The sequence below is a fragment of the Diabrotica undecimpunctata genome, chromosome 7 (genome assembly GCF_040954645.1).
Source record: "Diabrotica undecimpunctata isolate CICGRU chromosome 7, icDiaUnde3, whole genome shotgun sequence".
Lineage (NCBI taxonomy): Eukaryota > Metazoa > Arthropoda > Insecta > Coleoptera > Chrysomelidae > Diabrotica > Diabrotica undecimpunctata.
This window is the reverse complement of record NC_092809.1, coordinates 100,771,394-100,798,574: the sequence shown is the minus strand read 5'-3', so window position 1 is coordinate 100,798,574 and position 27,181 is coordinate 100,771,394. Positions and strand designations below refer to the sequence as shown.

Genomic DNA, 27,181 nt, shown 5'->3' with positions numbered 1-27,181 from the left:
GCATCGCCGACCTGGAAATGTTTTATTCTATTTGGAGGTAAAGAAATCTAAGCGATAAGTCTAACAGGTGCTGCGTTTTAGCGACAAGTTACTGAACCCCAAGCCAACTACGAGTAGGGCTTGGAAGAGAAAAGGTAAAGAGTGCACTTGTACCCTTGTTCCACTGTGTCAGACTGTTAGTTGAGTTTGTTATCATTTTGGATAAGTAGTAATATTATAGCTTGTCTAAAGCAATATTAATTTGTTGTTATTAAACTACAGTGTTTTTAAGAAGAGTTCGTTTTTAAGCTTTAAAGGACATGGATGTATGTAACCTAAAAACTGAACGTAAGTTAAAAAAAAGTCCCCTCAGGCGTGGCATGCATAGATAAAAGACGAAAGAAATCATCCCCGAACAAAATTTCTGAAAGGGCAATTGAAATCATAAAAGAGCATATTAATAAATTATCTAGGTACAAAAGCCACTACACTAGAAATAAGACTCCGAAAAGGAGGTATCTTCCTCAGAAGTGTCAATTTAAAAATAATGTACAAAATATAATGGGATTTCTGTAAGGAAAAAATACTTACACTTGCGTAAGTGGTCATTCTTATATTGAGTGTAACCAAAACTTTGGTTTGATCGAGTTTTAAATGGAAAATAAGCAAAAAGGACCTGTATGTACATCAAGATTGGATGGAGCTGGTCACCAGCTACAAGTAGCAAGTTTTTCACAGTACAGATGAAAAATGACGATTTTTTTAGATATCCAAACACTTGCGCCATACTTCAAAAAGAGCGTAAACGGAATACAGAGTATGCAATGGTTACATTTTCAGTAGGACAAACCTTTCACCCAGTTTTGCAAGAAAACAGCTGGAGGTAGCATAGAAGAGTTAAGTGAGCTATCTATGGGACCTACTCGAGCTGACAAAAAATCTGTCCTGCCAGATCTCTTGCAAGTACCGATTGGCATAAGGCCTCTCATTAAGCAAGCTAAATGTTCAAATCTTCAACAGTTACTCAATTCGTACCTACAGTTTACCATGACTTCTTCACAAATCTGCGATATGATGATCAACAAGCTGGAGAACTAGCAAACTCAGAAGAAGCAGAAGTCGAAAATGACGATTTATATCAACATTACGACACTGATATTGACGAATCATAAGTCAACTATGTATTAGTGTTATAATGAAAAATAAATTTGTATAAAAACTTTATGATTTATTTACATTTATGTTGCATTTTTTAAAAGTGCTACTTAGCAACCTAAAAATAGCTCCAAAATGAGTAAAGTCAATTAATTTATGAGTTTTTGTTATAAATAATAATAATACCTATAGTTACTAAACTGGTCAAAAAAAACTAGCATTAAATAATCATGGCAATTGCAGTGAAGGTTCAACTTTGAACGGCGTTTAATCAAAATTTACTTTTTGTCACTTATACCGTTGATTGAATAACGCTTATACCCCTTTACTTCTAGGGTCCTCATTTGTTATTTAGTGAGTTTATTTTGTAATCCAGTGAATTAAATAAAATTATTTTAACTAGGTCTGCTTCACTTAACACCTGAATCCACAGAAAAACGTACCAAGATATTATATACAAAGTTACAAAGTTTACTCTGTGTGTACTTGGAAGATACATTTTTAATAATTATTTATATTAAGGTATTAAAGCATAAACTGTAAATAATAAAAGAGTATGTAAATGCTTGAAAGGTTTTGAAATTTAGGTATCTAAGAGAACGATCAGACATTGGTAGACTGACAGAAAACGAATGAGCCTTTTGTAAGTGAAAGAACAAATAATATATACTCAAGTCATTAATAAGGATATAATTTAAAGCAAGCGTGGTCAAGATAGAAGAAAATTTAGAAGTTTTTTCTAATTATTCTACTACTATTTACTACTTATTGACTTTAAAAGATTACAGTATATTATTTTTCTTCTATTCAGTAAGTTCTCATTGTTAAACTAGTTAGCACATGGTGACCTGTTTTTAAGTTCAAAGAAATTAACTTGTCTTTATTATTTTTGCTAACTACGTCGCAAGCACAGACAACGTTACAAAATATCAAATTTCTGTGACAATTTATTTAAATTATCGCCATTCTAAGCACCACACAATAGAGTTGATTTATGGGTATGCACTTGCCCCACGAACCTACGGACCACCTACAAAAAGAAGGGTGGTCAGAGTGTTTCTGACTATTTTATACCAAGAAAGGACACTTTAAATCGAGACAGTGTACGGAAAACATCTCCAGTTTCTCGGTGACGTCCCTTTTTTGAGCCTCGGCGTCCCTTGCGTCACAACGCAAAGATGCTACTATTCTACTGCTTGCTACGAATAATACACCATATTTCAAAGTGTTTTTTTCTTTGTACAGATAACAGCAATGAGTTAAGCCAACTATTTTTCGTAATACTAAAATTAATTGCTAATTTATTCACAATCAAATTATTTCATTTTTTTTTCGTTAGTATTCTAATTCATTTAACCAGCGACCTCACGTTTTACACAAAACATTCTCTATATTTTAATCAAGTCATACTTGCTCTAGGTTTCTTCATTACACGATCTAAAAAATTGCTGATTCTAATTATTTACATCACTTCAATTACATATATTTATTCATCAGAAGTAATATTCTTCACGTCATGGTAACTATTCCTATACCTAAGTTTGATATAATAAATTATTATTATAGAAACCACAAAGTTTAGTCTAAAAATAGAAGAAAAATAATAAAGATGCAAAGATACTATTTACCAAAGGCATTAATCGAATTTTAGAAAAATAAATGGTTGTTGAAAGAATGAATTGGGTCTGTTAATTTATTACAGCATTTAGCAATCATTAAGTTGTTTGGTTTAGTTGAATTTTGTTTTAATAAGCATTTAAATATTTTGGTAACGTACATTTACACATTTTATAATGCTGATTTTATTACGAATTTAAAATTAGATATGGTATATTAATTTCTTTGATCTTGAAATATAAACAATTGTAATAGGTATTTTATATTATTGGTTTTATCGTGATGGCTTTCATATCGGCTTGTGCTATATAAAATAAATGGTTAATATTATAATGCTATGGGTTTGCCATATAAAATTGAGTAAAATTAAATAAATTGTTTTTTTTTTCGTCTTCTTTTCAATACCTTGGTACAAATTCCCAAACCAATGCCTTAAATTTCTGATGTCATACGAGATCCCTTATTTTGGCTATTTCCCATTTTCTCAATTTTATTTTTCCAATTTCCTTAAAATCATCACAACTAGAACAGCATAGTGCAATATACTCGGCAACTACTAACCAACTCCCTTTATATAATAAGTATTTAATTATGGGCTTCCTATTTTTAAATTCTGATAGGTTCAGGGTACATATACGACAAGTAACGACATATCTGAAAACGGAGTCCCGGAAGCTGGAATACCACGGGGAGTGATCTTATCACCGCTTCTGTATAAAATATATACAGCAGAATTATGGGCTTCATATCTTTAAATTCAGATAGGTTCAGGGTCCATATAGGACAAGTTCTATCTGAACACGGAGTCCTGGAAGCTGGGGAATACCAGGAAAAGCGGTTTTATCACCGCTTCTGTATAGTATATATACATCAGACGTTCTAAGAACGCTCGAAACACTCCTCAGCCTTTATGAAGATGAATGTTAATATTCATGATAGAGTTCCTCGAATTTTAGATGGAAATCGGAAAGCTAAAATGGGATGTGCTCAGGAACATACCTGAACATACCTGTTTATTAAACAAGTCGCAATTTGATGTCCCCCTAAACTCAAGAATCAAGAAAACTGAGAGTTTGACGAAACCCTGTAGCAGTTTCAAGTCTAGAAGCAGCTCATGAAGTCCATGACTAGCATCGCGGAAGAACTATTATCGTTTAACTTCAAGGTTTTTTGAGAGTAAATGCATATCGAGTAATAAAGGGTTTTTTTTTTTTGAGGTATAGAAATGTAAGTTGGTAACACTTTTTTAACTGTCGGCGTGATACCTTATTGCCTAAATTGTTTACCGCACTACCAGAATATGCTTGTAAAAAGTTTAACTGAGAAGAGAAAGGCCTGAACATTGACGGTAGAAATTTAACAACTGAAATTCGCAGACGACATAGTTTTGTTCTCGGACAACCTCAAGGAGATATGTACAATGCTACATGAACTTCAGTTAGTGTGTGCCAGTGTGGGTCTTAAAATAAACATCTCCAAAATAAAATTCATGACAAACCTAGTACCTAGCGGAAATATCAATATTGGAGACAACGAAGTAGAGCTAGTGGAAAAATATTTCGACGATTTCAAGAAAATGTCAAGAAATTGGATGAAAAGTGCTCAAGATAGAGCAAAATTGACAAAAATAAGGGAGGCCTATGTTTAGCAGTTGACGCAAAGGGCTGGGTGATGGAGAAGATACAATGCTGCATTTAATATTTCATAAAGGAGGTCATACTATACAGTGAACGTTTTTATTGCATTTTAGATGGATTTATATAAAACTTGTAGAAATGTAAAAATAAATATTTCCTTATTGTTATCAAACTTTTATTTAAGTTCGTTCGTTTTTACATATAAATTTCTAGCAAATATTACAAAAACAATACCCTGTCTAATACACAAATTTTCTAGAAAATAAAAATTTGCCTTGACGTGTCTAGCTCTAGCTTACTCTTAAAGAATTTATAAATTATTATTGATGATTAAATTGATGATAAATGTCTTTAAGGATACTTTGTACTCTCATAGCAAAATGTATAATATTTCATTTGAAGCAAGCTTTCTCGGAAATATGGCGAGTAGCGGACAAATTGAGCAAATTTTAATGTGTTTTGATTACTGGTATTTTAATTGTACGTTCTGAATTCCTCCTTATTCATTTTCTTAGCACTTATTAATGAACAATGGTCCATTTACTTTTTTTATTTTATTAAAAAATGCACGTGTTTGCTTTGTAAAGTGACCGATGTAAGTATATACGCAATCAATCACAGTCCTCAGATGCCACACCGTATACTTTAAAGAATTTAAAATTGCAAAAGCGCATCTGCAATTTTTTGTATATATTCAATCTACCGTAGATTAATTTCGGCGTTGATTGATGAGCGCGAATATTAATTTTGGTGTTGGTCCGTATTGAAAACTTGGGTACTGATTGATTTTTTCCTGTAGCTTATCAAATTCGTTCGAAATTCAATTAATGTACATATAAGCAAAGAAAAAACGGATATTTTATGCATAAACTTAATCGTACTTTTTACATTATTTGTTATTGTTTGAAATATAACACTAAAAGTGAGCATATCTAAATTTACAGAGCTTTATAGATAGAAATTGTTATAGAGTGTTGCTCACAGTTTGCTTTCTGTAACTAGCTTGGAACGAGAGAGGCATTGTTTTAGATGAACGTACTTGCTCAAAGATATATCTGTAGACATGTACTGTTGTTTTATTTATTTGCAAAAGGCATTTAATTAAGAGAAGTACGGCAGAGATGTCTCTTGTCGCCCCTGCATACGCATTTAAATGAACCAAGATAATTTGTTTAATACATTACACATAGGGTAACCAAGTAATTTGGCAGGTACTGTTGAATATATTTCTCGCTGTCGCATTCAAAAATGTAATGCATTTCTGAATGCGATGATGGATTTTAGACGTCTAGCAATAAAAATTGTAATTCGGTGAATTTTATTGAGAAAATTCAAATTTAATGCACAACATATAGTGCAATAATTTCAGAACTTTATGTTTGGAACGGAAAGAATTTATGGATACCGAAATTTATATATTATAACGATGCCCACTAACAAAATTACGATATATTTCGAAAGTATTGTTACGATAAATAATGACGTGTCATATGACTCAAAACTGTAAATATATTATGACTAATTCTTTTCTGTTCTAGTTATTTCGGCGCTCAGTTGAAAAACCAGTTTCTGCCGTCGACCGACTTTTACTAGTAAATTCGCCGAAAGACCAGTCCTTCGTTCTCGTCTATTAGATGGGATCCCGTTCTAATGGGGAAGGTCATCGACTCATTGCCAGACCCTTCTAGATAACGGCATTTTATATAAATGGGACATTTTATTTGGAGAACAGTTAGTTTCTGAAGATTCGCGCCGCGTTTTAAATTGTAACGCACGAATTATAATAAATTGTGTAATTAAGATAAATTAGTAATAAAGACTTTAATAAATTTGTGAGTGTTATAAATAGAACCTTTAATAAATAAATAATAAATCAATTGGAATTAATAAAAACATAACAGTATCTTTGAGTCAAGATACTAGATAAAGTCTGGATACTGGCAGGTAGAAATGTACCCAGTAGATAAAGAGAAGACAGCCTTCACCACAGGATCTGGATTGTGCCAATTCAACGTTATGCCATTTGGACTCTGTAATACTCCTGCGACATTTGAGAGGCTTATGGAAAATGTGTTAAGATGATTATCTTGGAAAACATGCCTGGTTTAACTAGATGACATAATCGTCTTGGGGGAGACATTTGAAGATCATCTGAAGAATTTAGAAAACGTTTTTAATCGACTTAAAGCTGCCCAATCGATGTTAAACCCCAAGAAGTGCCAGTTATTTCAAGCTAAAGTCAATTATCTAGGTCATATAGTCAGCAAAGAAGGAGTGGCCGTGGATAAGGAAAAAATTGATTCCATTAAGGAATGGCGAGTACCAACGGACAAACATCAAGTGAGAAGTTTTCTTGGACTATATACTTACTACCAAAGGTTTATTAAGAAGTTTGCAGATATCGCTAAGCCATTAACGCGACTCACAGAGGAAGCAAGAGATTACCGCTGGGATACAGACTGCCAAAATGGCTTTGAGACCTTGAAAAAGCATTTAATAACAGCACCAATTTTAGGGTATCCACGGCCAGAAGGAGAGTTCATCTTAGATACAGATGCAAGTAATGTGGGAATTGGACTAGTGCTGTCTCAGATTCAAGGAGGACAGGAACGAGTCCTCCGATATTTTATTAAAGTTCTTTCAAAACCTGAGCGGAATTATTGCGTCGCGAGAAGAGAACTTCTAGCAGTAGTTAAATCAGTAGAGCGCTTCTATCAATACCTCTATGGAAGGAAGTTTTTAATCCGAACCGACCATGCCGCTCTTAAATGGTTGATGCAGTTTAAGAATCCAGAGGGTCAGATAGCCAGACGGATCGAACGACTCTAAGAATACGATTTCAAGATTGAGCACCGGGCCGGAGTTAGCCACGTCCATGTCCAGCAGAGTGTTCCCACTGCAACAAAACGGAATCCAAGGAAGCAGCAGTGCTAAGAACAACGACGGTCAACGACGACTGGAGGCCTACCAAAATAAAGGAAGAACAAGAGAGAGATACAGTTGTCCAGAAAATTCGAAAATGGAAAGAGGAAAACCGTCGACCACCTTGGCAAGAAATATCAAACCTATGCTCAGTAGTTAAGACGTATTGGGCCCAGTGGGACTCATTTATCCTGGAAGATGGCTTGCTTAAACGAGTACTGGAAAATGATGACGGTTCAGAGAAGAGAAGACAGTTGGTGATCCCAAAGAGCAGAATAGCCGAAGTACTTTGTCAGTTACACGACAGTCCATCAGGAGGGCATTTTGGTGTAAAGAAAACCCTTCAGCGAATTCGGGAACGGTTTTATTGGATGAAAAGTTCCGACGACGTAAAAGACTGGTGTAAGAAATGTACTATTTGTGCTACGAGTAACGGGCCTTACCGAAAAAGGAGAGCTCCTATGAGACAATATAATGTTGGAAGCCCGTTTGAAAGAATAGCTTTGGACATCGCTGGGCCATTTCCAGAGAGTGAAAATGGAGGCAAGTACATGTTGGTAGTAATGGATTACTTCACTAAGTGGGTCGAGATTTACGCACTTCCAGACCAGAAGGCCGCCACCTTTGCAGATAAGTTGATCCAAGAATATATCAGCCGATTTGGAGTGCCTTTAGAGATCCATAGTGACCACGGCAGGAACTTCGAAAGCGATCTATTCCAAAGAATATCTGATAGACTAGGCATGAAGAAAACAAGAACTTCCGCATATCATCCGCAATCGGATGTTATGGTAGAACGAATGAATATCACAGTTGGCAAGTATTTGACAAAAATGGTGTCCGATCATCAGCGAGACTGAGACCAATATCTTCCGTTCTTCACAATGGCCTACAGATCTGCTGTTAACGAATCAACAGGCCAGAGATAAGATAAGTTTGGTCGAGTTGCAGAACTTCAATGCCAAGTGCCAGCTCCCGGGAAAGCCTTGAAACTCCAAGAAGCATCACGTTACCTCTTCTACCTGGTAACAAAAGACACTGCCCGTGACCAACCTACCTACCGAGATGTATGGAAAACTTTACTTCAATTGAGAGAGCACGTACTAGAGTCCGACGTGCAAAAGTTAGCCATGCCAAAGTTAGAGTGCCGCCAATTAGATTGGAGGGTTATCCGTAGTATGGTGGAGGAGATCTTTAAAGACACCGAAGTCCAGGTGTTAGTCTGTTGCAATCCGCATAGTTACTGGTGCGGAGAGAAAACCGTCCCTTGTCATTTTTATACAACTGGAAGTTGTAAAAGAGGGTTCAGTTGCCGATACCTGCATACCGTTCCAGTTCCAGTCCCGACAAGGTTCCAGGAAGAACCATCTTTTAAGAGGGGGGCAATGTTACGATAAATACTGACGTGTCACATGAATCAAAACTGTAAATATATTATGACTAATTCTTTTCTGTTCTAGTTATTTCGGCGCTCAGTTGAAAAACCAGTTTCAGCTGTCGACCGACTTTTACTATTAAATTCGCCGAAAGACCAGTCCTTCGTTCTTGTCTATTCGATGGGATCCCGTTCTTATGGGGAAGGTCATCGACTCATTGCCAGACCCTTCTAGATAACGGCATTTTATATAAATGGGACATTTTATTTGGAGAACAGTTAGTTTCTGAAGATTCGCGCCGCGTTTTAAATTGTAACGCACGAATTATAATAAATTGTGTAATTAAGATAAATTAGTAATAAAGACTTTAATAAATTTGTGAGTGTTATAAATAGAACCTTTAATAAATAAATAATAAATAAATTAGAATTAATAAAAACATAACAGTATCTTTGAGTCATGATACTAAGCACGCAATATGTAGTGACTGAAACCAAGTTTGAAGATTCAAGAAAAAATGGACCATTGAATGTACGTCAATGGTATTTGATGGCTCCTCAAATGTTGACGAAATTTTGTGACACATAATTATGATATTATAAATATATTTGAATACGCCATCTTTGTAGGCAACCAAGTATACACTGAAGTGAATTTAGTCGTAGGAACTTTTATAAATAGCTATGGATTAAAAAATAGGGTTATTTATTAATTTAAGATGTAATTTATATATAAGTTTATATTCTGATCTGAAAAGCCTAACTTTCCATAAAAGTCTCGATAGAATTTTAGTTAGAATAGTAGTTTTCTAGATAGAATAAAAAAGAATTATCGAGAAATATAAAATAAGACGGATCATCATGAATTTATACTGGAACCAGCGTGCTCAAGTCAAGGTCGAAGACCAACTGACCGACCAAGTGAAGATCATGCGAGGAGTAAGGCAAGGATGTGTGCTATCGCCGACTCTTTTCAATATATACTCTGAGGGGATTTTTAATGAAGCCCTCACAAACCTAGACATGGGAATCCGAGTGAACGGTGAATACATCAATAATATCCGCTACGCCGATGACACTGTGTTACTAGCAACCAGCCTAAACGATCTGCAGGCCTTACTAGACCAAGTGCGAACTGTGAGCGTATCATACGGACTGAACCTTAATATTAAGAAAACTAAATTCATGGTTGTCAGCCGTACAAATTTAGATCCCGGGGCACTAATGGCAGGTAGCGAAGAGATCCAGAGAGTCGACAGATTCACTTACCTTGGAACTACCCTCAACGTACAATGGGACTACGCTCAAGAGATTAGATCCAGAATTGAAATGGCACGGTCTACATTTATTAAGTTGAGATCCTTGCTGTGCTGCAGTGATCTCAGTTTGGGAACCAAGATGCGGATAGTGAGGTGCTACGTTCTTCCAGTATTACTATATGGAGTTGAAGCCTGGACACTGACGCAAGCCACTGAAAAACGAATCGAAGCCTTCGAGATGTGGATATACAGAAGGATACTAAAAATATCTTATGTGGACCATGTCACCAACGTTGAGGTCCTACAGCGCATGACAAAAGAAAAAGAAGTGCTTAATTTAATTAAACAACGTAAGCTTGAGTACCTCGGCCACGTGATGCGGAACGAAGAAAAATATCGAATTCTTCAACTTGTAATGCAGGGTAAAGTATTTGGCAGAAGAGGACCGGGACGCCGTCGTATCTCGTGGTTGAAAAATCTCCGACAATGGTTTGGGATGACCTCAGCGGAGCTGTTTCGCAGAGCAGTCAACAAAACCATGATAGCCTTGATGATCGCCAATATCCGGACCGGATAAGGCACTGAAGAAGAAGAAGAAGATAAAATAAGACGTCAATAGAAAGAATTTAACCTTTGTTCGCAGTAGAATCTTCGCGAACATTGTAATGTCTATGAAATAGAAGGATTCGAATATATTTTCTTTCAAGAATATTCGTGAACATTTAAAATGATATAAATATGATGTGATTTGGATTCAAGGGAGTCAGTAGATAGTTGGTCAGTAAGTTCAGTATAGGGGTCAGTAAGTTCAGTATGGTCAGTTAAGATAGTAATCAGTGATTGGAAAGTATAGAATTAAAAGAGTATTAATTGAAGATTAAAAATTATATTATGTATATGGTGATTGGAGATTGGAAGAGAGTATTAATTGAAGATTAAAAATTATATTATATATATGGTGATTGGAGATTGGAAGAGAATATAAGTTGAAGATTAAAATTATATTATGTATATGGTGAATGGAGATTGGAAGAGAGTATTAGATTATTAGAAAGAAGAATAAACGAAAAAAGCAATTAAAAGGGGAAGAATATTTACCGATTTATAAATGCTAGTAAGAAGAACAATATTTTAAAATGGTAGAAGCTGATAATTAAAACATTGTGGTGTATTTGGCAATGCAAGTTTACGAAAAGAAAAATAACTGAGGCTAACAACGAAGACATTGAGTGGTGATTAAAATCTTTATTTTGGAAAACAGTTTCATTTAGGCATTCAGTGACAGAAAGGTACCAAATTTTGTTAATATAATTTAATTAGTGTCATAAGAATTTCAATTTAAAGATTTGTTGTTTGTTTAAAATTGTCTATATTAAGTATATATGGGTGTTTCATAGTAATTATAATAAAGATAATTTTAAAAAGTACTTACAAACTAATTCTTTGAGAACCGCGATAAAAACCCTATATATGTTATTTAAAAACACTCATTGATCATAAAAATATACACAAACAAAACATCATAACAACATATATATATATATATATATATATATATATATATCCATTATTAGTAACATCCAATCAATTGTCATCTACAGTCAGTCATTAATTTTCAAAACAATAAACTTTTTGCATATAATCCAAGTAAGTATAAAGTATGATCTGGTGCACTTCTGATCCGAGATCATCATCTTTTACCATACCCTGTATATATATATATATATATATATATATATATATATATATATATATGTATATTGATGGCACACTATATACCTTATATGTGCTATATGTCTCACGTTTAATTTAATGTGTCATATGCTAGTATTATTTGTTGTTTATTTTGTAATCAGTCAGAGGCCTTTTTCAGGTCAATACAGCAAATTTACCTTATGCTTTATATATAAAGCAAATATGTCTATAATCATCCATAGTATCATGTGATATGTCGTATGTCGATATACGTTCATTAATAACGAAGACGATGTGTGGTGCCCTTTTGGTAGTCTCTTTGTTTGTTTTTTCTATCTGAATATATTCGTTATATCCTCCCCTTTTATTTGCTATGTCGCATGGTAGGATTCGATCAGTTGTTTATTTTGTACTCAGCTTGAGGCCTTCTGTAAGTCAATAAATCAAAATTTGTCTTATAGTAAATCTATTTTTATCCATAGTGTCCTATCACATCTCGTATGTAACTATACTTTCATTAATAACGAAGACACGATGTAGTGCTCTTTTGGTAGTAGCCTTGTTTGTTTCTTTTATCCTAATATATTCGTGATATCCTTCCCTTTCATTGAACGTATCACACGCTCCAATCGGACCAATAACAAAAGAGATGTGGTTAATGAAATTTCATATCTGCTTATTACTGAATTGTTAATATTTTTTTTATAATAATACCACACGTTTAAATTCTTTAAAGGTTGAATAATCTGAATTTTTTCTTTGAAAATTTTGTTTAATGACTTTAGTAATAATTCTCAAAATTTGTGAAATATAAAATAGAATTTAATCATCATTAACATTTTCATTATTATTTTGTATTTACATTTAATCACTTCATTTTGATTATCATTATATTTTAATAACGTTGAAGCATAGCTTTCTTATCGTCTACGCACGGAGCATATTTTATACAGATATTTATACAAATATTTTAAAATCAAAATTACCCAAACCGATCCGGTATTTCTCGAGCTGTTATAGAAAGGAATCCCTGTATTAAGTAATATCCACTTCAGATGACAATTGGTCTTTAAACGCACATTCTGTTTGCGATGTTCTAAATAATTTTCGAACCACATAATTACTGTACCTCCATATTGTTTAAGTTTAGAAATCAATATTGTCCTATCGATAGTCTCAAAAGCTCTTTTTAAATCAAGAAATACGTACTTATTTTTATCTAAATTACCCTTCGTGTGACATAATGTAACTTGTAACACTATTTACAGAAGAATTGTTTTCGAAAACCTGATTGATTATTAATTAAAATTTTATTTTTTGTTATATGTTCTAATAATTGGTCATAAACAGCAATTTCTAATAGTTTTTCTATAAAAGGTAAAATATTGATTGGTCGGAATTCTTCAGCTTTTATATTAAGTATTTTTTGTACAGGGGTCATAGTACTTATTTTTAAAATATTAATTCGGAATTCTACCAGCAGTAAGAGATGTATTATTTAAATTCAGCATAACGTGCCCAATGGTTTCAAAAATTTTGTTTACTATTCTGCAATTTAATGTTTCATGTAATCAGAATTTATTATTTAAATTGCGAACAATCAATCCTGCATAGAGAGATCGTCAAATTCTACAAAATTTAAATACAGATTATTATTAACATTACGCCATGTTTCAGAATTCTCAGTACTTTGAATAATACTTTCAATGCTTTTGCTTTGTCAATGCTAATAATGGTACAAAAAATTAAATATAAAGTACTGAATTAAAAAAAGTGGATAGATACAGTACTAGAATTTCTAAAAGAGAATTACATACAATTTTTATAAAATAGCAAAGACGATTTGAAATTTTTTTGTGTAACGACAGCTTCGTTACATGGAGTATGGATATAATATTAAATGAGACAAATAATATAAACTAACTAACCAAAATAAATTACAAAGAAATACTTGCAGTAATGGTAATGGAGGTTCGATAATGTATCGAAAAGTCTTAAAAAGCTCGAAGCACTAACCACAACTCAGCTGGCACTTTTTACGGACACGAAATTACCGCACTTACACTTGTACAATTACTGGCTCGACCAACAATATCACCAAGCAATTTATTAAACTTTAAGTGGGTTTACCCCAATTGAATAAATCAACAATTATGGCGGATCGAAACTTTGCCAAAAACTTTTTAATCATTTCACTTTAATGCATTCACTTGTAAAGACTGTATGTTTCTGGCTCTCTCTGTCGAGAAAATATTTCGATTCAATTTGTTTCTTAGTTTATAATAAAAATATTGGCAAAGGACAAATTTTATAGCGTACTTGGGAATTAAATTTTTGTTCAACACAAATTTCTCTGAAAATAAACAAGCCGAATTATTAAGAAAAATTTCTTGGTGTCGTGTGTTTAATTTAATAATAGTGTAATTCACAATAGTAAATATCTATGGTCCATCCATTACGAGTAGGTTGCCAACGGAAAGACCTATTTCACATACGCCAATCATTTAATTACAGAAAATCAAACTTAATTAGTATTTTAAAATTGTACCTAAACAATAAACAACAACAACAAAAGCAAAAAATAAACTTTGAATTTTAGAAATTAACTTACTTTTTTCTTAACAAGCAAATAGAGTTTGGAAGATCACCATTGTTTTTTTTTAACACAAAATAACATCAACCGCGTAGGGTTAATAGTGGATATAACAAAAACAAGAAATATTATTAAATAGAATCAATTGATTCATTTTTAAATAGGTTACCACTGTTAAGGTTGTTTGATAAGACCTGTTTTGAGATCATCGTCTGCAATTCCGTGGAATCTTTCTTACATGAATTATAAAAGCCGGACTTGTGTCCTTTCTCGTTAAAAACAACATTTGATCACAGAGTAAGTTGGGCTTTTTATCTTATAAATGTACCAGTGTTGCTATGTTTTCTATACTATATGAGGTCTATCAAGCACTAAACAATAATCTTTACACTGCCACCGTTTTTTGTGACTATGCCAAATCTTTTGATTGTGCAAATCACGACATTTTGATAAAAATACTAAATTTCTACGGAATTCGAGGTATTTCTTTGAATTGGTACCAATCTTACTTGAGGAATAGGAAACAACTAGTTAGAGCAAATTATACTGACTCCACAAAAGCATTGTATGTGGAGTACCACTAGGTTCAGTTTTGGGTCCTCTACTTTTCCTTATCTTTATAAATGACATCACTAACTTAAAAATCGATGAAAAAGTTTTTCTTTTTACTGATGATACCAGTATCACCTGGAGGAACTCTACTATTGCAACTCTTCATGCAACAATAAGACATACATAAGACAGCAGCATTATTCTATAAAGGAGATCTTCAACTCTTGCTTCTTAATAATAGCCAGATCAGTATCGTTGATTCTGTAAAATTTCTTGGAATTTTTATAGACAACAACCTTAAATGGTCCCTTCATAAAGAATTGTTAAGTAAGAAACTAGCGTTAGCCTGCTATGCAATAAGATCTGTTTCGAAGGAAATCAATTTAGCATCTTAACATATTTTTCTTTTTCCGAATCTCATCTTCGATATGGTCTTCCTTTTTGGGGTTCTAGTACAGCTGCCCAATCTAATGTTATTTTTAAATTACAAAAAAGAGCAATACCGTATCTTTTTGGCCTCAGTAGAATAATACATTGTAGAAGCTACTTCAAAAATCACGGGATTTTAACTCTTCCCTCTTTATATATTTTAGAAACTGTTTGATTAATTCGTTAACACCTACCTCAGTAACCTACACAGCAAGACCTTATCATGACTACTCCACCAGAAATTCAATCTTTGATGTGTATTTACCGATCCTGTCCACTGATTTAGCAAAGAAATCTATATTATATTCGGCAAAAAAAATTATACAATTATCTCTCTTTGCAACTTAAATCTGCAACTTCTTTCCTTAGTTCCAGGTTCCGTAAAATGACAAAAGCCTATCTGTCTGAAAGACCATATTATTCAGTGGAAGAGTGTCTTAACGAATAGCTAAGAAATTACAGTACGTTTATGTACAAGTAACTAAAGTATTTTTATAAATATTTGGGCATCACATGGAGCAACTTATACTTATTAGTTCGTAAGGTTTTATTATGCAATTTCCAATTTATTTAAATTTTGCAATGGATTGTATATTTTATTATCTTCTATTTTGTGATATTGACGATTTATGTAATTTCAGTAAATTTTAAATTGTTGTTATTTTTCTGACTTTTTGTAAGCTTTGTCCATAAAATTGTACAATTTTTAGTGACAATAAAGCATATTTCTATTCTATTTATATACATTAAAGTAGGATACATTTAACGGTCAGTGGATCAGAGCAGCTGAAGCAGATTGGTAGTAGTTCTTTTTGTAATATTTTTATTAATCTAAATTATTGTCTTTATTTATTATCAAAGGTTCTACACTCATAATACTTACAAGTATATTTAAAGTCTTTATTTGTACAATATAACTAATTTATTTCACACTAATAATTATATAATTTATTTACATTTATTACAATACGTGCGTTACCTTTTAAAAACTCGATGCGATGTTATTTTCAGACTAACTGTTCTCAATAAAATTCCCTCTTTAAATATAAAATGCCGTTAATCGAGAATTCCGGCGATTCCTGTTGAACAGAATGGAAGGCAGACCGGTCTTTCAGCTGAGTGGCGAACTTACTCGAATTCGGTCGGCGACACTTGCTGAATGATCTCGAACGCCATGGAACTGGTTTTAGCGTAGGGATCCCTTGAATATTGCCTACTAGAAAAATACTTATTAGAAAAACATGTTTACAGTTTTGAGTCATATTATGCGTCATTATTTATCGTAACATTGCCCCCCTCTTAAAAGATGGTTCCTCCTGGAACCTTGTCGGGACTGGAACTGGAACGGTATGTTGGTATCAGCAACTGGACCTTCTTTTACAACTTCTAGTTGTATAAAAATGACAAGGGACGGTTTTCTCTCCGCACCATTAACTATGCGGATTACAACAGACTAACACCTGGACTTCGGTGTCTTTAAAGATCTCCTCCACCATACTTCGGATAACCCTCCAATCTAATTGGCGGCACTCTAACTTCGGCATGGCTAACTTTTGCACGTCGGACTCTAGTAAGTGCTCTCTCAATTGAAGTAAGGCTTCCCATACATCTCGGTAGGTAAGTTGGTCACGGGCAGTGTCTTTTGTTACCAGGTAGAAAAGGTAACGTGATGCATCTTGGAGTTTCAAAACTTTCCCGGGAGCTGGCACTTGGCATTGAAATTCTCCAACTCTACCGAAGTTCCTTCGAAAAACGGATGCTAACCCTGGTGCGTCTTTGATAATGGCCGGGATAGTAAGGGCCAGTGAGTAGTCATCTGGAAGCGCGAGTAGATCTTGCTTTTCTTCAGTGGTAACACCATGTCTTGCTTTACCGGTGCCTCCATAGGCCCCAATGAATTCCTCAAACGTGAGGTCAGACACATCTTGGACTTGGTTTATTTCCACTTCTTCATCTACGTCGTGGTCACCTTCGAAAGACGCCAGCCGGTTATGGTGTACTATCATCGGCTTTCCCCTCGGAATCTTGCTTATTCGGTAGATGGCATCGTTGATCTTCTCCATAATGACGTATGGACCTTCACAAAACTGCTGCAACTTGGGAGAACAACCTTTTTGCTTCTTGGGATTATGGAGCCAGACTTTGTCGTTGTTCTTAAAGCACCCCTTTTCGGCTTGCGTATCGTACCGTTGCTTTATTCGGTCGCTAGCGATCTGAAGATGGGAATGGACCAACTCATGTACATTGTCCATTCTTCTTCGTAGTTCGATCACATAATCTTCACCTGCTACATTCTCTTCAGGTCGGCAGCCAAACTCTAGATTACATGGGAGTCGCATCTCGCGTCTGAATAATACTCTGGCTGGTGTCTGGCCTATTGATTCGTTAACAGCAGATCTGTAGGCCATTGTGAAGAACGGAAGATATTGGTCCCAATCTCGCTGATGATCGGACATCATCTTTGTCAAATACTTGCCAACTGTCCTATTCATTCGTTCTACCATACCATCCGATTGAAACCATGATATTCGTAGGATTCTTCTGTAACACCAAAATTCAAAGGCGGCCAACTTATTCAGATGGACTTGTTTAAGTATCCACGCTTCCAAGCCATAAAGAAGAGTAGAGAACACGTAACATCGAAGCATTTATTAATAATTAGTATCTTTTCGCTTCTTCAAATTTCTGGAAAACTTTTTCTAAATGTTTTTTTTGTTCTCGCTAGTATCACCACGTAATCCGAGTACGCTATGCACTGTTCCCTGCTATTGAAAATAGTCCTGTTTGTGCTCATATTTGATTCTCTTACGATTTGTTCTAATACTAGGTTGAATAAATTCGTTGATAGCGAATCCCCTTGTTTTAAACCTCTATTCACTGTGAACTATCTTAAAAAACTTCCTTCCATTGTTACCCTATTTATCGTGTTCTTAAGCGTCATTCTCACTAGCCTTTTTACTGGGCATAGTTTTTCTGGTATTTATAATGTTCTCATGGTTTAATGTAGCATCTTTCGATTTAGGGAGTCATATGCTTGTTTAAAATCGATAAATAGCAGATGTAATCCTAAGTTTTGTTCGTAGCTATTATTTTATATTAATTTTAACATACTTATTTGATCAGTAGTTGTTCTTCCTGGTCTAAAACCTCCCTGGTATTTTACAATCACTTTGTTATCATATTTTATCAATCCTTTCCTAATAATTTTTGCAAGTATTTTATAGACTACTTCTAATAGTGCTAGACCTCTATAGTTTTCGCACTCCGTTTTGTCTCCTTTTTTATACATAGGACAAATATGAGAGGTATTCCATTGTTTCGGCATTTCTTCCTTTTGCCAAATTATTAGTGTCAAATGAAATATCCTTTCCTTCAATCTTTTGCCACCTTTCTTAAAAATCTCACGTGGCATACCACTACTTCCTCCTCCACTTTTGTTATTTTTTTAAGTTTCTTATTATTTCTTTGACTTCATTCAAAGTTGGTTCCTGGCACGTCCCTTCTTCATCTTCTTAGAAATTCTCATTTCCCCTTAAGTTCCTCTTGTTGGTCTGTATTTAATAGATCTTCGAAATATTCCGCCTATCTGTTAAATTTTTCTGTTGTTTCACCTAGAAGTAAACCTTCTTTGTTTCTGCAATACTGTGGATTATTCTGTGTAGTTTCTCTGAATTTCTTAACTTCTTGGTAGAAATTCTTTACCTCTTTGTTTATGTAGGCTTCTTCTATGTTTTTCAATTGCTTTTCTAGCTGTTCTCTTTTCTTTTTTCTGCAAATTCTTTTCACTTCCCTTCTTTTTGCCACATAGTTTTCGATCGCATTTTGGTTATTTTCTTTATCTCTTTGTAGTTTTAGATAGATTTCATTAGCTATTAGATTGAATACGTGTTTTTCAGTTTTTTGATTCGATGTAAATTTCGCAAAATATTCGACCATCCCGCTTCTTTTGACACACTCGGTATAATATAGATAGCAAATGTAGAACGCCGAAAATGTTTACATATTTTTGTGTTTTTTAATAAATCTGGTAAGGGAATAATAGTTGGGCTATTCATTTTAATGCTCCATACGCATACATACTGCCATACATAAATAGCGGTAAGACTTCGTTAAGTAGAAAAATTATTTCTAAAAATATCTAAAGACTGCCCATAGAGCCGGTACTTGACCTTGAACGCCTTTGAAAGAATGTGTATGTCGGTTGAGTCGCGTATAATAGTAGTTTTAATATTCAACTTATCCATCCATTTCTATTACGCTTACATGGGTATTTTATGCAGATAGTCATTGCATTTATAGCAGGAAATGACTTTCAAATTTGCAAATTTAAATGCATTACACAGTTAGGTATATTCGTATAGTTGGTTATAACAAATAATTCATTTTAGTTTAAAATGCAATAGCCCGTGCAATGTTTTTTAGATTTATTTCTGCATTTGTTAACTAGACTCTAATAAATGTAACTATTACTATTATGTGAGAGCTTCGCCTGCAGTTTTGTTGGGTGGATCGAGTAGCTCGACAGAACTGTTGCCGGTCCCAAGTCCGGATAAAGGAGGAGGGGGTCTACAGCCAGGTTTGCACCCTACTGATAGATTTTAAAACCGTACAGCTCATAGAAACAGGACTATTCCTCGGAACAGGAATAATTTCATTACGACGACTAACTCGAGAAAGAGAACAACGAATTGATGAAAAATAAGAAATATACTTCGCATCGGTACTTGGAACGTAAAGTCTCTAAACACAAGAGAGAAGGAAATTACAAAAGAGCTGGAAGAAAAAAATATAGACATATGTGCAATACAAGAGACGAAGAAAAAAGGAAAGGTTCAAATTATGCTAGAGCTAGATGACTATCTGATGATTTACAGTGGTGTTGCTAAAGAAACCAGAGCCAAAGAAGGAGTCGCCCTATTAGTACACAGAAAATTTTTACACCAATTACAAGAATGTAAATATATCTCTGAAAGAATAGTAAGTGCAAAATTAAACTGAATGTCAAATCTCTGAATGTGATAGCAATACATGCACCAGAGAACAACAGAGATATCACCACATGGAAAACTTCTACCAACACCTTCAGACTGTAATAAACGAGACCCCAAATTACGAATATATAATCACTATGGCTGATTCTAACTCCTGTGTTGGCAATGATATAGTTCCAGAAATAAAACAGCGATATAATGAAAACGGAGACCTTCTGACGGACCTCTGCAACATAAACAAAATACGTATAAATAATACATTTTCCCCTCACAAAGAACAATACAAATACACTTTTGAAAACAGTAAAGGACAAACATCTATGATAACACATATATATGATAACAAAACACCAGAATACACCACAAAGATAAAAGTCGAAAGCTTACAGGATCACTTCACAAGGTACCTATTCCAAAAAAAAATAACTGAAAAAAGCAGAAACACATATATCACAGAAAGTGATGGAGTCGAAGAAAGCTGGGCAAAAATCAAGTCTAATATCTTAGCCTCGGCCAAGAAAGTTCCTGGTGAAAGAAATATAAATAAAAATAAATCGTTCCCAAGGCAAAAAACTCCATGGTTTTGTACAGAAGTGAAGGAACAATGTAAACAAAAGAAAAAAGCTTACCTGAAATACATGTCAACCAAAACACAAGAGGCATACCATAATTACAAGACAATTAGAAACGAAACACATGCACTTGTAAGAAAAATAAATATAATCACTGGGAACGCTTTTCGAAAGAAATGGAACATGATTTTTATCATCTGCAAAAGGAAATATGGTGCTTCATAAGAGGTCAAAGAACGGATGTAAAGAAATGAATAGAACCAAAACACATAGGAAAGTATTAAGTGGATTGACTACCTAAAACAGCTCTATGCAGAGGAAGAACAAACGACGCTAGCACCGGAAACACCAGAAATTGCCACGAATGAAGAACTTACATATATAAATGTACAGGAAGTTCGAAAAATACTTGAAAACCTGCAGAACAGAACAGAAAAGCAGCAGGTAAAGATGGGCAAATGAATTACTTACTAAAATATTGTGGAACAGCAATGACAGAACAATTAACAGCATTAATTAATAAAATTATAAAACACAATAAAATACCGGAAGAATGGAGAATAAGCGAACTAAGTCTACTATTCAAAAAAGAAGATAAAAAACAGCCAGACAACTACAGAGGTATAAAATTGTTAAATACTACTGTTACGATAAATGAGATAGTCATAGCGGGTCCCCGCTTATAACTGCTATTGGAATTTTCGAGATGAGGATCGAATAATACCGTTGGCGTTCCGACCGAAGGTCTAAGAAGCGGACAGAAATTTCCAGATTAACAACTCAGGTATAAAACGGACGATTTGAGATTTAAAAAGGACAGTCCAAAGCAAGTGTCGATTAATAAATTGTTCGTGCGACTATTTAAATTGTAACCGGTGTGAATGTTTTAAATAAGTTATATAAGTGTAAATAAATTAATAGGTATTTAACTGTTTTCTACGTAGATTAAATAAATAAATGTATGTAAATAAACTCATGAAGTGTTGTAAAGTGTAGAACATTTTATAGTAAATAAAGTCAATAAATTAGATTTCTAAAAATAGTTTACTACGCTAAAACTTACAACTAAAATTTTACAAGTGCTAATAAATCAGAGGATAAGTTTTGCAGATGAACAACATGTTTTTCGTAGTGGAAGATCGTGTACAGATGCAATATTCGTTATAAAGCAAATTACTGAGAAATAACTAGAGTATAATATACCAGCATTTCTGTGTCTTATTGACCTAAAGAAAGCGTTTGACAGAGTACGACCCAAAGTAGAAGAGTCCCACGCTCTTCAATTTGATCATAGATGAAATCATTAAAAGCGTTAACAATGAAAGGGGATACAGAATGGAAAACAAAGAAATAAAAATACTCTGTTACGTAGACGACGTAATATTGATAGCCCAAGATGAAGATAGTCTACAAAGACTGGTCCACGGATTTAACATAAGACCAAAAGAATTTAATATGAGAATCTCATCTCTGAAAACTAAAACAATAGTAGTCAGCAAAGAACCAACCAGATGTAAAATAGAAATTGATGGCATCAGTATTGGAAATAAAATACCTGGGAATTACACTGTCTAGCTATAGAGACCTGAACAAAGAAGTGAGAGATCAAGTACAAAAAGGAAATAGACTGACGGCTCTATTTTAATACCACTATATGGCATGACGAAACAGACACATTAATACTGAGATGAAGTCAAAAATTTATAAAGCCACTGTAAGACCAATAATGACATATGCCTCAGAAACAAGACCCGATACAGCCTCACAACGCAAAGGCTACTGGAAACGGATGATATGAGAGTACTGAGAAGAATTACAGGAAATACGCTGAAAGATCGAAAGAGAAGTGAAGGCATTAGAAGAAAATGTAACGTACAGTGTATAAATGAATGGACACAAATTAGAAAAAAAGAATGGAATAACCACATAAGTAGAATGGAGGAGACCCGTGTCGTCAAAATAGCAAGAGATGTCACCAATCGTCAGAAGAAGTATTGGATGATCGCGCAAAAGATGGGGCGACAACCTTTCAAAGAGGTATTAATCCGCCAATAAACAAGCAAAATTGCTTATAAAGAGGAAGAAGAAGAAGAAGACTATTATGGTAGCTTATTACCAACTCGTATTTTTGAGCTTCTATATGTCATGTATTAAGTTCTACGTTGGCTGGCTAAATAAGAATTTAAAACAGCAAAAAAAACCTAGATCTGGTTTCTCTCTTTTATGCAAGTCGCAGCCCGAGCGCCCATCGTGTTATAAGCTCCTCATTAACGACTAAAAAACAATGTTTTAAAATGAAATAGGCCCAACATACTTATCGGGAAATGATAGAACAAGGTTTGATTTTGAATGTAGGTCCTTGGTGATTTTTTTTTTTATTTGTGTTTTTGAGCCATTAAAATCGTAATTTCTAGTTTGTCTCAGTTTTAAATCATTTATGACCCTTTGAACCTTATTTTGGGATATCTCGTGAAAGTGATGATGCAAAAAAATCTCATGGAAATATTTTTCGAAGCAGTTTTTCGCCTTGTCTAAATAGGCTAATCACACGAGTAGTCTGCTATAGTTTGTGATAAAAAATTTTATTTAAAAAAAATAGATACTGATCGAATACAAGTCCTTCAGATCATGAGACCACAACAATAACTTACGTGTTTTGTACGTAGACTTTAACATTTAATGTCAAATTTAAACGTAAGTGAATTTATGGGAAAATTTAAAATAATTTAAACATAAATTACATTGGCAGTAAAGCAAAATGTAATAACATTAAATTTTAAAGTTGTTTTTCATAAAGTATGAAAAAATCTTTGCAAATTATTTAATATATAATAATAAATTGACTTTAATGATCAGTCAATAAAACTATAACGAACATTAAATGGGGATTTTTCTTTAGTCAACCAAATAAAATATCTCTGAATCTCTCTAGACAAAAGATTAACCTTTACATTACACATCGAAGAAATTTTACAAAAATGTAGTAACATTCCAGTCGCCAGAGGCGAAAATACCTGAGCTGAAAATAAGCTGAATTTTGCCGAAAATGTCAATTTAAGGACGATAAAAAAGATGCAAAAAAGTTTACCACTTTTACCCCGGACTTTCCTCGAAAACCCCCCACGTAGAGAGGGGAAACGAAAAAAAATCGATTTACCAAGAATTTGTACGCCATAGAAAAAAATGTTTCAAATAAAAAATGTAGCTAAGATAATTTTGAACAAAAATGGTTATTAGCATTTTCTATGTAGAATGAACCATACTCTCAGAAACAACGAATGAAGCGATCATGTCAGTTACGAGCGCGAAATCAATGCTCAATAAAATTTGTATCAGCTCGACGGTAAAAATTCAATATCTTTTGATCCGAATATCCTATTGACAAAAATCAAGATGCATTTTAAAGGTAAAGAGTGCAGCTTTTGTATGCAATTTTTGTATTTGCCGCAAATGAACTTAGTTTTTAAGGTGTTAAATAAATAAACGTGGAACGATTTTTGCCATTTTTTATTATTTTCATTAGATCAATACAATATATGCCCTTCATTGACCGGTTACTATAGAGTTTCCATAACTAGAACCTAATCTTCAAAACCTTTAGCATGAAATTTTCGTTTTCAGGTTTGGCAACAAATGTGAGGCATTTGAAATATGCAAACGGTCTAAAACGTTTAAAATTGCACTTTTTTAATTACACTAGTACGTTTTTCAAAATTACTTAACTTCTGCTATAAATTACACTTAAAACCGTCTTCTTGAAGGTATTTCATGTGACGTGCGATCATTTGTAATGTAAAAGTTTAAATTCTGCGTTTTTGGTCATATTTAAAATGCATCATATTTTTTGCCAAAAATCAAAATCGAATTTTCATGTTATAGGTTCTAAAGACCGGTCTATAAAACAACAAATTTCACTACGACCGGTCAATAAAAGTAATAAAGTTTATTTATTGACCAGCTTTATAGAAACTATTTTCATTTGCGGCAAAATACAAAAATTTCATACGAAAGCTGCACTCTTGGCCTTTAAAACGCATGATTTTTGTTGATCTTAACATTCTGATCAAAAGATATAGATTTTTTACCGTCGAGTTGATACAAATTTCATTTAACATTGATTTCGCGCGCGGAACTGACAATCGAAATCTCAGGTCGCTTCAAACGTTGTTTCTGAGAGAACGGTTTATTATACGCAAAAAGTGCTAATACAAATTTTTGTTCAAAGTTACCTCAGCTACATTTTTTTCTATGGCGTACAGATTCTTGGTAAATTAATTTTTGAAGTTATACTTCTATACGCGCGTTCGACGTTGGAAATTTGTACAGGAGTGAATCGGCAAAATCATTACATATGTAAGATATGGGTAAGAGAGAGACAGAAGATATATTTTCTCTCTCTTTCTCTCTCGAGAATGTATGACCGAGAACTGTCAATTTTAAAATACATTACTGTTATGTCTAATTGGCAAATTTTTTGCGTGTTTTGTTCATACGCTGGTATATGTGAGTTCGAATCCCAATACGAATTTCCTTTTTTATTTTAGAAATATTTAAAAACCCCATGTTATTCTTATTAAATATATGTAATATACGCAAAAATGAGAAATTTTAAAATAAAATGAAAATTTACAACATAATCCGAGTTGTTGGTTTTTTATTTTTATCTTCCACAAACATTGAGAAGTATAGAAGTACTATACTTCTATACCGCGCGTATAGAAGTTATACTTCGACGTTGGAAATTTGTACGGGAGTGAATCGGCAAAATCATTACATATGTAAGATATAGGTAAGAGAGAGAGACAGATGATATATTTTCTCTCTCTTTCTCTCTCGAGATTAAAAATGTTCCTTTTGTAAACATATTTAAAATTTATTAATATTATTATTTTTTTATTAATATTATTATCATGGTAAATTTAACATATGCGTAAGCTATGTATATTGTCATTTTTAAATACTTATGAATATTGCATTTTAATTTGTATTGTATTATAATATTGAATTATGTGGCAGTGTATTGTATTGTATTTTTATATTAATAACAAAATTAACAATGAATTTTACTGCAGAGTATGTGAAAAAATATTTTTTGCATTCAACTCCTTTTATACATATATGAAAATAAAAATATATATCTTCATTAAAATATTGATTCAATCCTTCATTTACTTACTATACTCCTATTACAGGTCAAATGTTTATATACAGCAAACGATGCACCATATACCTGTATACCTAATTCTTTTTCTCTTTCTGCTCTCTCTTACCTATAGCATTGCATATGTAATGATTGTGCAGATTGACTCCCATATAAATTTGTAACGACGAAAGCGTGTATAGAAATATAACTTCTACCGGCACACCCGTTGGACTGCCACACCCGTTTTTTTTTTGGTTTTTACTCCCCTACGAGGGGGGTTTTAGGGGAAATCCCTGGGGTAAAAGTGGCAAACTTTTTTGTATCTTTTTCGTGGTCCCAAAATTGATATTGTCGACAAAATTCAGCTTGTTCGTATGATTTTTAGGGGTCAAATCTCTAACGACTGGACTATGAGGAATTAATCTTCTTGAAAAGCATCAATAAATCTAGCGACAAGGTAGCATTATTGCATCTATTTAAATATTTCTATTAGTTGCATTGATTGTTATTATTACGTATAAAACATATTTGAAAATTACCCATTTTCTAGTATAAATAGAGGTTTTATTATTTTTTGATCTCGCTATTTAAACGACGATGTCCGAGATAGTTTTTCGATAGGCACAAAAAAAATTGAAATAAAACTGACAGTGACCTTCACTCACGCGTTTAAAATAGGTGTTTGGCACACATTGATGTTATTTTTATCTGGGTTTAATCTTTTGTTTCTTTAATTTGTTTAAATTTTATGTCATACTAAACATTTTAAAAGCAAATGTACATTTATTCCGTTTATATATATAAACTCAACATTATTATTTTGTTGCGAGTGTTGTAGAGAACTCAAAACTTTGTAAATTTTCTGGCAACCGAATATTTTACACTACACAATAAAACCAATATTTTATTTTCTGATTTTAGATAATTTATGTGGTATGTGTGTTACAGCATTAAATACATTTCTTTTAATTACCAAATCAACCATAAAAGGTTATACCTAAGTCTATCTGTAAAAAAAATCATCAAATTTCACGTAAAAATCTTATACAGGTTTTTGAAGGTTCTAAAAGGTACAATGAGATAGCTTATGAAAAATCCTTGAAGATGTATAGCTGATTTTACTTTTTTCTTTTTTAAAAATCATAAAAACTGAAAAAAAAAACAAATTTTTTGACTATAAAAAGTTTCTTATACATTTTAGGAAAAATTGTTCAAATAAAAGTTGTAGATCTTCTAAAATTCTTTAATTTGCGAGTCTAAAT

At 33.3% G+C, this 27,181-nt stretch overlaps 1 protein-coding gene across 3 annotated transcripts in view; it reads right to left on the bottom strand.

The window, feature by feature from the left end:
- for (cGMP-dependent protein kinase for) overlaps positions 1 to 27,181 on the bottom strand; it is a 790,239-nt gene that overhangs the window by 720,847 nt on the left and 42,211 nt on the right. Inside the window, exon 1 of one of the 3 annotated variants that reach the window (XM_072537885.1) lies at positions 13,595 to 13,611. The exons of the other annotated variants lie outside the window; for them this stretch is intronic. The gene's annotated coding sequence lies outside the window, so the exon portion shown is untranslated. Of the gene's footprint in view, positions 1 to 13,594; positions 13,612 to 27,181 lie in introns of those variants that run through there. 3 annotated transcript variants of the gene reach the window in all.